Source organism: Schistocerca gregaria, chromosome X (assembly GCF_023897955.1).
Source record: "Schistocerca gregaria isolate iqSchGreg1 chromosome X, iqSchGreg1.2, whole genome shotgun sequence".
Lineage (NCBI taxonomy): Eukaryota > Metazoa > Arthropoda > Insecta > Orthoptera > Acrididae > Schistocerca > Schistocerca gregaria.
Window position 1 is genome coordinate 744,079,689 of NC_064931.1, and position 13,581 is coordinate 744,093,269.

The following is a 13,581-nucleotide window of genomic DNA, read 5'->3' on the forward strand; positions in this document are numbered from 1 at the left end:
TTGGGAAGGTGACGTATGGCACTCAATGGTTGAGATGTATCTCTCCCAACACTCCTGTTTCCGCCTTTTGGTAAGCTGGCAAACACGGGCACGGAGCCATTGGAGCCATTTAAAGGCTATGAGGTGCTCCAGGGAAGGGTGCTGCTTATGCCCCTGTAGAGCTTGCCGACACTCCTTAATTGCCTCAGCGACTTCTGGCGACCACCAATGGACTGTCTTTCGCTGGGGGGCTCCCTAAAGAACAAGGGATCACATTTTCTGCTATAGAAACTATCGTTGTAGGCACCTGCTCAACCACCACATCAATGTTACCATGTGCGGGAGATTCAACGGAGACAGCAGAGGCGAAGGTTACCCAGTCTGCCTTGTTTAAAGCCCATCTGGGCAGGCGTCTATGAGCCTGACGCAGGGGCAGTGACAGGAAGATGGGGAAGTGGTCACTACCACACACGCCGTCATGTGCTCTCCAATAGATAGGTGAGAGAAGGCCAGGGCTGCAAACCGAGAGATCAATGGCCAAATATGTGCTATGTGCCAAACTGAAATGTGTGGAGACACACGTATTTAAGAAGCAGAGGTCAAGTTGTGACAGTAAATTTTCGACATCTCTGCCTCGGCCAGTAACCATGGTGCCACTCCACAAGGAGTTAATGAGTGTTAAAATCTCCCAAAAGTAGGAAAGGTTTAGAGAGTTGATGAATCAGTGCAGCCAATGTGTTCAGGGGTACTCCACCATCTGGAGGAAGATATACGTTGCAGACAGTTATTTTCTGGGACATCCTTATCCCGATAGCCACAGCTTCAAGAGGGGTTTGAAGGAGCACTGTGTCACTGCATATGGAATTCAGGACATAGACACAAACTCCACCTGACACTCTATTATAGTCACTACGGTTCTTGTAATATCCCCAATAGCTGCGAAGGGCAGGGGTCTGCATTGCCAGGAACCAGGTTTCCTGGAGGGCAATGCACAAATCAGGTGTAAAACTTAAGAGTTGCCGTAGCTCAGACAGTTGGTGGAAAAAAAACATCGCAATTCCACTGGACCATCAACATTATCGTAAGGCTGGGAAGTCATAAAGCATGCAAGGAGGCAGGTTATGCCTCAGGGTCACCTACTGCCACCGATTCAGTATTTGTAGCCATTTGAAATGGTGGATGAGGCATCAGTGAGATCCAGGTCCATAGGGAACGCTATGATCTCCACCGCATCCTCAGATGCGGAATTGGTAGGGAGTGGTGGTGTTGGGGCCACGAGAGGGTACTGTTTCTTAGCAGACTACTACTTAGTTTGCTTGCTCTCTCACTTCTCTTTAGGAGCTTGTTGGGGGGACTTGTTTGAAGCAGTTTCAGGCACAGAGGAAGACCGTGAAGCTCTTGGTCCAGCAGCTTTTGGCTCCTTGAGCCACTAGCGAGTGTCCACCGTGGCGTTAGTGGAGACCTTGGAAGACATGGCCCCAAGGGACCTCTTCCTCATGAGAGGAGCCTGAGGAGGCTGTTGCTTCTCTGGCAAGGGGGAGAGGACTGATGTCCCCTCCTTTTGGGGGGGGGGGGGGAGAGGGGGTGCTTGCTCCCAAAGGAGGTCATTTGGGAGCAACGGAGGAAGATTTGCCCTCTGCCACCAAAGGGGCAAAAGCATTCTGGTGGCCCAGAGGGCACACTGTTCGTGGCACAGAGTGAGGAACCACTGGAACTTGGGATAGCAATGGTGCCATAGCTCCAGCATATGCTGACATCAGCCTAATGGGGTGTAAGCTTTCGAATTTACGTTTAGCCTCTGTGTGAGTCAACCGGTCCAGGGTCTTGTACCCCATGATTTTCCGCTCCTTTTGGAGTACTGGGCAGTCTGGTGAGCAGGAGAGGTCGTGTTCTCCACACTTGATGCAAGTGGGAGGTGGCGCACATGGAGTATCTGGGTGCAGTGGACATCCACAGTCTCAACATGTGGCACTGGAAGTGTCATAGGAAGACATGTGCCTGAACTTCCAGCACTTAAAGCACCACATAGGGGGAGGTTGGTTGATTGGTTTGTGGGATTAGAGAGACCAGACTACTACGGTCATCATCCCTTTTTCAAAAAAAAAAAAAAAAAAAAAAAAAAACTAAAACCACCCAAAGAGAAGAAAAACAAACAACAGGAAAGACGGCAGACGACACAGGACCAGAAATACTCAAAAAGAACAGACAAAACAAAGTAAAACCACACAGAGTGTGGCGGTGGTTGGCCGACCATAAGGATAAAAAAGGAAAAGCCAACCACCGAGAACACATTAAAAACACAGTTTAAAATCTTAGGCCAAAAGCCAGAATCAACACAAAACAATAAAATAAAACAGAAACACTCAGATTAAATGATAAAAAAAACCTGACCGAATAAAACGTAAAACTAAGTCAGCCATAGCAGAGTCATGTGTTAAAAGCGCAGGGAGCATGTCAGGCAGTGCGAACGACTGCCTGAGCACAGCTAAAAGTGGACAGTCCAATAAAATGTGAACCACTGTCAAAACGGAGCCGCAGCGACATAAAGGTGGGTCCTCACGTCGCAATAGGTGGCCGTGCGTCAGCCATGTGTGCCCAATGCGCAGCCGGCAGAGGACAACAGATTCCTTGCTAGAGGCCCGCAAGGAGGAGCACCACACACCGGTAGCCTCCTTGATGGTCTGAAATTTGTTTAGTGAAGGCATGGCGTGACATTCAGTATCCCAAAGGTCCAGAATTTTGATGCGTAGGAACGCTCGCAAATCTGTCTCCGGGAGGCCAATGTCCAGAGATGGTGTACTGGTGGCCTCTTTCGCAAGGCGGTCAACATTCTCATTGCCGGGTATCCCAACATGGCCTGGGATCCACACGAAGACCACAGAGCGGCCACAACGCGCACGAGTATGCAGGTACTCCAGGATAGCCATCACCAGACAAGAACAAGGGAAACACTGGTCGAGAGCTCGTAAACCGCTCAGGGAATCGCTACAGATAACAAAAAGGACTCGGTTGAGCAGGAGCGGATATACTCTAGGGCTCGAAAGATGGCGACCAGCTCAGCAGTGTAAACCCTGCAGCCATCTGGCAAGGAGCGTTGTTCGGAATGGTCCCCTAGAGTTAGCGCATAACCAACACGACCAGCAACCATCAAACCGTCAGTGTAGACAACGTCAGAGGCCTGATATGTGGCCAGGATGGAATAAAAGCCGCGGTGGAAGGCCTCTGGAGGGACTGAGTCCTTCGAGCCCTGTGCCAAGTCGAGCCGAAGGCAAGGGCGAGGAACACACCATGGGGGTGTACGCAATGTGGCCCCGAAAGGAGGTGGAATAGTGAGAACCCTAAGCCCGGAAAGAAGCTCTTCGACTCGAACCGCGATTGTACAACCTGACCGGGGCCGACGTGCTGGCAGATGGACGAACGATTGCGGGAACAGGAGACGATAGTTTGGATGCCCGGGCAAGCTAAAAACGTGGGCAGCATAAGCGGCCAGTAAATTTTGGCGCCTTAACCGCAGGGGAGGGACACCTGCTTCCACTGGTATGCTGTCCACAGGGCTGGTCCGGAAGGCACCAGTAGCAAGTCGTATCCCGCTGTGTAGTATTGGGTCCAGCACCCGCAACGCAGATGGAGATGCTGAGCCATAAGCCAGACTCCCATAGTCCAGACGGGACTGGATTAACGGCTGGTAGAGCCGTAGGAGAGTAGATCGGTCAGCGCCCCACCTGGTGTGGCTCAGGCAAGGCATAGCATTTAGATGGGGATGCTGAGCCATAAGCCAGACTCCCATAGTCCAGACGGGACTGGATTAACGGCTGGTAGAGCCGTAGGAGAGTAGATCGGTCAGCGCCCCACCTGGTGTGGCTCAGGCAAGGCATAGCATTTAGATGCCGCCCACACTCCTGTTTAAGCTGCCGAATATGAGGCAGCCAAGACAACCAGGCATCAAAAACCACCCCCAAAAACCTATGTGACTACCACTGTAAGAAGCTCCTAGTCAAGATAAAGCCGCGACTCCGGGTAAACAGTGCATCGTCGGCAGAAATGCATAACGCAGGTCTTGGATGCCGAAAACTGAAAACCATGCGCTACAGCCCAAGACTGCACCTTGCGGATTGCGCCCTGTAGCTGACGTTCATCAGCTGCAATGCCAATAGAGCTGTAGTAAAGTCAGAAGTCGTCAACATACAGGGAAGCGGAGACAGATTTTCCCATGGCCATAGCAAGCGCGTTAATGGCTATTAAAAACAGGGAGACACTTAGAACAGAACCCTGTGGCACACCATTCTCCTGGACTTGGGAGGAACTATATGAGAGCGCGACATGCACGTGGAAGGTACGATACGACAGAAAATTGCGGATATAGATCAGCAGAGGGCCCTGAAGACCCCATCCATGAAGTGTAGAAAGGATGTGATGACGCCATGTCGTATCATACGCCTCCCGCATGTCAAAAAAGACAGCGACCAGATGCTGACGGCAGGCAAAGGCAGTACGGATGGCCGACTCCAGGCTCACCAGATTGTCGGCAGCGGAGCGGCCTTTACGGAACCCACCCTGAGATGGAGCCAGAAGGCCCCGAAACTCCAGTACCCAATTCAAGTGCCGGCTCACCATCCATTCAAGCAACTTGCAAAGAATGTTGGTGAGGCTAATGGGACGGTAGCTGTACACCTCCAAAGGGTTCTTCCCTGGTTTCAGAATGGGGACAACAAGACTTTGCCGCCATTGCGACGAAAACTCACCCTCGACCCAAATACGGTTGTAAAGGTCGAGGAGGTGTCACTGGCAGTCCACTGGAAGGTGTTTCAGCATCTGAGAGTGGATGCTATCTGGCCCAGGAGTGGTATCAGGACAAGCGGCGAGGGCACTGCGAAATTCCCATTCACTGAATGGAACATTGTACAATTCAGGATGGTGGGTGCGGAAAGAAAGACTCCGACGTTCTATCCGTTCTTTAATGGAGCGGAAGCCCAAGGGGTAGTTGGCAGAAGCGGAATTCAGAGCAAAGTGCTCTGCCAAGTGGTTTGCAATGACGTCGGAGTCAGTACAAACTACTCAATTCAGTGAGAGCGCCGGGATGCTGACAGGGGTCCAATAGCCATAGAGGCGTCGAATCTTGGCCCAGACCTGTGATGGAGTGACATGGAGGCCAATGGTGGACACATACCACTCCCAGCACTCCTGTTTGCGTTGGCAGATAATGCGGCGGGCTCGCGCACGCAGCCGTTTGAAGGCGATATGGTGTTCTATTGAGGGATGTCGCTTGTGACGCTGGAGCGGCCGCCGGCAAGCTTTAATCGCTTCAGCGATCACATCAATGTTGTCATTAGAAAGAGGCTCAATGGTGGCAATGGAGGAGAACAAGTCCCAGTCAGCTTTATTCAGAGCCCATCTGCTAGGGCACCCAGAAGACTGACGTTGTGGCAGTGACAAAGATCGGAAAGTGGTCACTACCACACATGTCGTCATGCACTCTCCATTGGACAGACGGTAAGAGGCTAGGGCTACAGATCGAAAGGTCAATGGCGGAGTATGTGCCATGCACCACACTGAAGTGTGTGAAGGCAGCATCATTTAATATCGAGAGATCGAGCTGCGCCAATAAATGCTCAACGATGGCGCCTCGACCTGTTGCCACTGACCCACCCCAAAGATGGTTATGGGTGTTAAAGTTGCCCAGTAACAAGAAAGGTGGCAGCAATTGGGCTATCAGAGCAGCCAGGACATGCTGCGCAACATCACCATCCGGTGGAAGGTAAAGACTGCAGACGGTAACAGCTTGTGGCGTCCACACCCGAACAGCGACAGCCTCTAAAAGTGTTTGGAGAGGGACAGACTCGCTGTGAAGAGAGTTCAAAACATACATGCAGACGCCACCAGAAACCCTTTCATAAACTGCCCGGTTCTTATAATAACCCTGATAGCCACGGTGGGCGGGAGTTCGCATTGCCGGAAACCAAGTTTCCTGCAGAGCAATGCAGAGGAAAGGGTGAAGGCTGATTAGTTGGCGGAGCTCAGCTAGATGGTGGAAGAAACCGCTGCAGTTCCACTGGAGGATGGTGTTGTCCATGGCTGAGAAAGGCTTGACGGGACTGGGAAGGCAGATTACGCCGCTGGGTCACCTGCTGCCTCCGATGGAGCACCCGTGCAATTGCTATCCATTGCGTCCGAGGGACTGGCAGAATCGAGGTCCTCAGCGGACGCAAGAATATCCACCTCATCCTCAGACGCATAGCTTGTAGGTAGCGGTGGAGTAGGAGTCATCGCAGGTGCCTTAGTTTTACGGGGCTTCAATGTCGTTTTCCCTCGCTGTTCCTTCTGTTGCCATCATTGAGAGGCCTGATTGGTGTCAGACTCCGGAACCGAAGATGATCGCGAAGCTCAACGACCAGCGACTTGTGGCTTCTTCAGCCACTGGTTGGTGTCTGCTGTGCCGCTGGTAGGAACCTGGGAAGGCAGTGACTCAAGGGATCCCTTCCGAGCGAGAGAAGCCGAAGAAGACTTACGCTTCTCTGGCTTAGAAGTGGGGACTGGTGTCCCCAGTGGTTTAGTGGGTGCTGCTCCCAAGGTAGATGGTGTGGGAGCAACAGCAAGAGAAGGGGCCCCCATCGTCAAGGGGGCAGGTGAGGTCCTCTGACACTGAGAGCTGGCTGTCTGTGGTGCAGCTAAATGAGCTGGAGCAGGAGTGACAGTGGAGGCATAAGATGACATTATGCGCATGGGATGTAGCCGTTCAAATTTCCGCTTAGCCTCAGTGTAAGTCAGTCGGTCCAGGGTCTTATATTCCATGATTTTGCGTTCTTTCTGTAAGATCCTGCAGTCTGGCGAGCAAGGTGAATGAGGCTCTCCACAGTTGACACAGATGGGGATGAGACGTTCGTCCGCAATCTCGACATGTGAGGCTGGAAGTATAGCGGGAAGACATATGGCCGAACTTCCAGCACTTAAAGCACCGCAATCAGGGGAGGGATATAGGGCTTGACGTCACAACGGTAGACCATCACCTTGATCTTCTCCAGTAATGTATCACCCCCGAAGGCCAAGATGAAGGCACCGGTAGCAAACTGATTGTCCCTCGGACCCCGATGAACGCGCCGAAATGAACACCTCTACGCTCTAAGTTCGCGCGCAGCTCGTCATCAGACTGCAGAAGTAGGTCCCTATGGAAAATAACACCCTGGACCATATTTAAACTCTTATGTGGTGTGATGGTAACGTTAACATCCCCCAACTTGTCACAAGCAAGCAACCTGCGTGACTGGGCGGAGGATGCTGTTTTTATCAAAATTGACCCAGAGCGCATTTTAGACAAGCCCTCCACTTCCCCAAACTTGTCCTCCAAATGCTCTACAAAGAACTGAGGCTTCATGGATACAAAGGATTCCCCATCAGCTCTGGTACAGACGAGATACCTGGGCGAATACATGTCACTATCATTCATTTCTTTCATTCCTCCCATGGTGTGACCAGGGATGGGAACGATTTGGGGTCATAAACATTAGCTTTAAAATGAGCCCTTGAACGCTTAGAGATTGCTGGCGGCTGACCACCAGTAAGAGATGATGTACCACTCTTCATTGCGGGACATCCGCCCCGATGCCATCTACTCCGACCAAGGGCCCTACCCATGGGTGCCACAGCAAGAGCCACCTGGCAGGATGGCCATTGCCGGGAGTCCTGATGCCCCAGGGAGATGGGCATCTACTCCTTGGCATACATGGGGAGTAAATGGCGCAGGCATCAGTAGAGCGATCCCTGTGTTGTCAGGGGGCTACAACCAACAGGGTACATGGCGGCCCCACCACAACGGACTGGCTTCCGTGTTGGATCTTAGGTGCAAAAATGTATAAGGTCGTCGTCGCAACAAAAAGCAACATTGCACAGTGCAGCATGGTAATCGTACCCAGGGACATATCCTCACCCAAGATATGGAAAACGAGCGGGACACCATTGCAACGACGAGAAAGCCGGCTAAAGGAACTCAATGCACGACAGATACAGTGCACCATGTAAGGCGCCCTTCCCCAATTGGCTCGTTCTTCGGAACAATTTAGAAAGATGGAGGTCAAACCCGTGAAGGGACCATCATATAAGGCCGAAAAGGTCGAGACTCCTTTTAGTCGCCTCTTACGACAGGCAGGAATACCGCGGGCCTATTCTTACCCCCGAACCCACAGGGGGGCGTCACTTCTCCAAACTTATCCTCAAGGTGTTCAATGAAAAATTGAGGCTTCGTAGGCAGAAAGGAGTTCTATAGACTAAAAACCAAGGCGAATATGGCTCTCTCTGTTTGGTAACCCTACATTCCTCCCATGGTGAAGCGGTGGAGGGAAACAATTTAGGGTCATACCTGCCGGCATTGTATTCGATCTTGCCCTTCTTAGAGACTGTAGGCGCCATACGGTCACCAGCAAGAGATGACTTAGTCTGCTTCATTGTGGGTCATCTGCCCTGATACCACCCACTCCGATCAGGGGCTCTCCCCACAGGCGCCACCCAGCCACAGCAAAGGCCAACTGGCATGATGGCAGTTGCCAGGAGTCTTGATGCCTCAGGAAGACAGGCATCTACTTCTTGGCATATGTGGGGAGTTTACAGCTCCGGCATCAGCAGTGTGATCCCTGTGTTGTCAGGGAGCTACCACCAAATGGGTACATGATGGCTCCACCACAACGGACTGGCTACTGTGCTGGATATTGGGCACAGAGAAATCCACATTGTCATGGGGGAAAAGGGGACAGGAGACAACAGAAGAAGATGACATACTCAGGAAAGTGTCCTCACTCAAATAGTTGAATCGCAGGTGGAGATGCAAAGCCGTGACAAGAGATTCAGGAGATCGAATATAAGGGCACTATGGATAACTCGTGCACCACGTAAGTTGTATCCTTCCCCACGTGGACCGCACTTCTGTAGAATTTTGAAAGTGACAGGTCAAACCATGGAATGGGACCTGAACTTATAGGATCAAAAAGTGAGAGACTCCTTTTAGTTGCCTCTTACGACAGGCAGGAATACCTCGGGCTAATTCTAACCCCTGGACCCGCAGGGGGTGGCCTGGTGACATGGCGCATCATCATCCATACAAATTCCATCATTGTTTGGAAACACGGTGGGAGTTGGGGGGGGGGGGGGGGGGGTGAGAGATCTTGTCCAGCGATCAATGCTGAGGCCACTCCTGTTCCTTATTTATATAAATGATATGCCTTCTAGTATTACAGGTGATTCCAAATATGTCTGTTTGCTGATGACACTAGCTCGGTAGTAAAGGACGTTGTGTGCAACTTTGGCACTGTTTCAAATAGTGCAGTGGACATAAGTTTATGGCTTATAGCAAATAAACTAATGCTAAATCACAGTAAGACTCAGTTTTTTGCAGTTTCTAATATACAATTCAACAAAACTTGACATGCTAATTAGACAGAATGGCCATAAGATTAGTGAGACTGAACAACTCAATTTTCTAGGTGTTCAGACAGATAGTAAACTGTTGTGGAAAGTCTATATTCAGAATCTTGTTCAAAGACTGAATGATGCCATTTTCACTATTAGAATGGTATCTGAAGTAAGTGATAGTTTGAAATAAAAAGTAGTCTACTTTGCTTAGTTTCATTCGCTTATGATGTACGCTATTATATTTTGGGGTAACTATTACCGTTCTCAGAGGGTGTTTTTGGCTCAGAAATGGGCAGTTCAGGCAATAAGTGGTGTAAGTTAATGCTTTCAAATCTAAACAGAAAGTTTCCTCGTGAGTCAACCCTCCTATTCTGTTGGGGAGTTCCTAGAAAAATTAAGCTAATTCCTATGTTGCATTGTTGATCGTGGTTATACAAACTTATAGTTTGTCATCTTTTTAGGATGCATAAACACTGTATTTCATCTATCAATACTCATCTGTTGTAATTTAATGTACTGACATGTTCCACGACCATGGAGATTTGCCCCCCAATTTGGTCCTATGGAATTAGAAGTGCAAAATAAAAAACAAACACAAAATTCAAAAACCATTAACACACAGGCATATCACCATACAAGGTGTTTATGGTCACAGCCACTTTGAAACTTGAGTAATCAAGTCAAAGTTAGGAATAATGATGAACCAGTGCAAAATTTCCAGAGAACATTGAAAGAAGTGTGGGAAGAACTAATATTAAGACTCTTTTGGAACAACACAATGCTAAATTACCAGAATATCATGTTGGGCAGTGGCTGATTCCGACAGGACCATACACCCCAAAGAGTACAACAACAAAAAATTGTCACTTGTTACCGAGGTCCATTACTGAGATGACCACACCAGTGAAGGTCAAACTGGAGTTACACATGCGTACAACTCTCATGCATGTTGGTGGTATTCATTCTTTTTGGGTTGCACCAGGTTAGTTGCCACCAGTAACGGTCGCACTTTGTCAAAGCGGGGAGGGAGTTAGAAGAAAAGGGGGAAACCTGGCACACTTGCACAAACTGCAAACACAATTAAATATGCATGAAGATCACAAAATAAGCAGTAGTATATTAAGATGTTCATGTTTCTATTTGTATCTATGGTGTCATGATAATTTGGAGGTTGTTATGTTACAAAGGAAGTCAGCTGATACAGGTAGAGCTTTTTTTTTTATTTTGTGGAGAATATGGTTATAGGTATCATCTGTAGACAACAGATTTGGATCGAGGAAGGGGGAATGGTTATATCTTCCTTTTTCCAGGTGACATCACCGACTAGGATGAGAGTGGGTGGGTGGGTGGGGGAGTGGGAGGTTGGGGGGGGGGGAGGGTGCATCTTAGACCTGGCACAGCGCTACACCTCTACAGCTGCAAGGGTGTGAGCACATTGCAGGACCAATCACTGGAGGGAGGTGTACTTTCCTCCAAACATGAAGACATCATTCTAACCAACATCTACATCTACATACAAACTCCGCAAGCCACCATATGGTGCATGTACCTTGTACTACTACTAATCAATTCCTTTTCTGTTCCATTTGCATTTGCAAATAGAGTGACGGGAAAAACGGCTGCCTATATGCCTCATTATGAGCCCTAATTTCCATTATCTTCGTAGTCCTAATGCGAAATGTACATTGAAGGCAGTAAAATCGTTCTGAAGTAAACTCCAAATTCTGAATCTCCATATTTTCTCAATAGTGGTCCACAAAAAGATCATCATCTTCCCTCACAAAGCATCTCCATAATACTTGTATGTTGATCAAATCTATCAGCAACAAAAATATAGCAACCCGCCTCCTAATTGTTTTTATGTCTTCTTGTAATCTGACCAGGTGAGGATCCCAAACACTTGAGCAGTACAGAGGAATTGGTCCCATTAGTGTCCTATATGTGGTTTCTTTTACAGATGAACCACACTTTCCTAGAATTTTCCCAATAAACTGAAGTCTGCCATATGCCTTTCCTACACAATTCTCACATACTCGTTCCACTTCATATAGCTTTGCAACGTAATGCCCAGCTATTTAAACAACATAACTGTGTCAACTAGGACACTACTAATGCTGTATCCGAGCACTACGGGTTTGTTTTTCCTACTCATACACAATAACTTATATTTTTCTACATTTAGAGCTAGCTGCCATTCATTACACCAACTAGAAATTTTGTCTAAATTATCTTGTATCCACCTACAGTCACTCAACTTCAATACTTCACCATACACAACAGCATCATCATCAAACAACTACAGATATCGTTATGATGGAAAAGGGCATTAACTTCATGTCTGAGTTGAAATACTTTTGTAGACCCCTAAGGATTTATACATTATGAATCGATACATTCCATCCAAGTTATGTGGATAGCCAGCTCAATAACTGGGGCAAGATGCTGCCCCACTTAGTAGCCACCTATAACTCAAACTCTTAAGCGTATATGAATGGAAAATTACACCCACTTTCGTACTGGAGCAACCTTCATGGAAGGAAGTGTTTCTTCAGTGAGCACCTCTGTCAACTGACCCAAAGCTATCAGAAAGCAGGCACAGAGAGATACGAGCAATTTAGAACTGTGCAAGTGGGAACTCTACCTGCAATATATCATACATTCCCATAACCTCCAGCCTCAACCTTAACTAGTCTCTGTTGTTCACCTACTATCCCCTTCCCTGCTCCGACTACAACACTACATGACCTTCTGTTCCACTGACGCACCCACCAATCTTTTTCCCTTTCTCTACTTCTATCCTTTTCCACTCCTCTCCTCCTCCCCCCTAGGTACCCGACTCCACCTCGCAGCCCTTCCTGCCCCCACCATGTCCCTGCATGCTCTCACAAGCAACACTACACCTACCCCTACCCCCATCCTGCTATCCCTCCACCTCCCTGATCCACATGCCTTCTTACCCCCCCCCCCCCCCCATCACCACATACTCCAATGTGTGTGTGTGTGTGTGTGTGTGTGTGTGTGTGTGTGTGTGTTTTTCATACTATCCTTTTATGTTTGTTGGAAAGCTATGCATAATATGTTGGAGCTAGTGAGCTATCATAGCTGAGATGTATTTGGTAGCTTTATCACCTGCTACAATAGGATGGTTGCCTTTGCATAATTTAGATAGTAGATTAAAGTCAGAGTAGTATGTGTCAGGAGGGGTAAGGAGTTATACAGAGGCATTTGTTGGATCTTGTGGAGGTCCTAGTGTCTTCTCACATTTCAGTAGTTCAGTCTGAATGGAAGGAATGGAGTTTCTATGACTTCACAATACGCTCTGATTAATTTTTCTGAAAAATATTACCATTTTCATGAGTGAAAACTGTCTATCATTTACGAATAGGCCTGGAGGTAAGATGATGTTCTTTTTGTGAAACACTACTGAAAAAGTTTAGAGAATGGGCATTGGCAACAGACTGCAGAACAATAAAATTCTATTACCACTAACATACACTCCTGGAAATGGAAAAAAGAACACATTGACACTGGTGTGTCAGACCCACCATACTTGCTCCGGACACTGCGAGAGGGCTGTACAAGCAATGATCACACGCACGGCACAGCGGACACACCAGGAACCGCGGTGTTGGCCGTCGAATGGCGCTAGCTGCGCAGCATTTGTGCACCGCCGCCGTAAGTGTCAGCCAGTTTGCCATGGCATACGGAGCTCCATCGCAGTCTTTAACACTGGTAGCATGCCGCGACAGCGTGGACGTGAACCGTATGTGCAGTTGACGGACTTTGAGCGAGGACGTATAGTGGGCATGTGGGAGGCCGGGTGGACGTACCGCCAAATTGCTCAACACGTGGGGCGTGAGGTCTCCACAGTACATCGATGATGTCGCCAGTGGTCGTCGGAAGGTGCACGTGCCCGTCGACCTGGGACCGGAGCGCAGCGACGCACGGATGCACGCCAAGACCGTAGGATCCTACGCAGTGCCATAGGGGACCGCACCGCCACTTCCCAGCAAATTAGGGACACTGTTGCTCCTGGGGTATCGGCGAGGACCATTCGCAACCGTCTCCATGAAGCTGGGCTACGGTCCCGCACACCGTTAGGCCGTCTTCCGCTCACGCCCCAACATCGTGCAGCCCGCCTCCAGTGGTGTCGCGACAGGCGTGAATGGAGGGATGAATGGAGACGTGTCGTCTTCAGCGATGAGA

The 13,581-nt window shown here is 49.0% G+C and overlaps 1 protein-coding gene across 3 annotated transcripts in view; it reads right to left on the reverse strand.

The window, feature by feature from the left end:
• LOC126299012 (integral membrane protein GPR155) overlaps positions 1-13,581 on the reverse strand; it is a 157,391-nt gene that overhangs the window by 138,142 nt on the left and 5,668 nt on the right. The window lies entirely within an intron of this gene.